The sequence below is a fragment of the Cottoperca gobio genome, chromosome 1 (assembly GCF_900634415.1).
Source record: "Cottoperca gobio chromosome 1, fCotGob3.1, whole genome shotgun sequence".
Lineage (NCBI taxonomy): Eukaryota > Metazoa > Chordata > Actinopteri > Perciformes > Bovichtidae > Cottoperca > Cottoperca gobio.
The window spans coordinates 26,594,896-26,595,626 of NC_041355.1; positions in this window are offsets into that span (position 1 = coordinate 26,594,896).

The following is a 731-nucleotide window of genomic DNA, read 5'->3' on the forward strand; positions in this document are numbered from 1 at the left end:
ACCAAAATACACAACAGTGAACTGTGCATGCACAAACCAGTCAGTTTCTGGGTAGCTACATTGTGGTAGTTTTATTAAGATATTTTACTTTACTGTAATAACAAAGGAACATGGTTAACTAAACGGTAACAAACACAGTAACAACACTTAATTCTAGACTCAGACTGTGGGGCTATCTGACTTCATGGACCTGTAACATAACGCCCTCACACATACAAAATACAGAGTCAGTTCATTAAAAATGCAAATACTATGCGTACTCTATAAAGAAAAAGCACTAAATTTAACATTACAGTCATGGAAGTTTAATTACTTGATAAGAACAGCTTGAAACACTTATTCTTGTTGGTGGGTGCAAGTGAAAGTACGTCAATAATTCTGGTCACATCGTTGACATTTATCAAAAGTAAATCTGGCAGGCATCGCGAAAAACATGCCATTGTCATACAGCAACAAGGTGAACACCGGATTAACCAACAGAGTGGAAACCGGAAGTCAGTGGAATGAAGTTATGTACAGAGTTTCCATAAACACAAACAAAACACGGACCCAGCACCCCTTTGTCGTGTGACAAAGGGCGATTTGTTGTCAACGTAAACTCAAGAACAGGAAGTTTAAATAAATAGATGATAAAAATGATATGAAATTAAGTTAATTCAATAATTATCTCTAAATGTTAAGCAAACACGTCATATCACATCATTATGTTTTCAGATATGATTTACCTTATT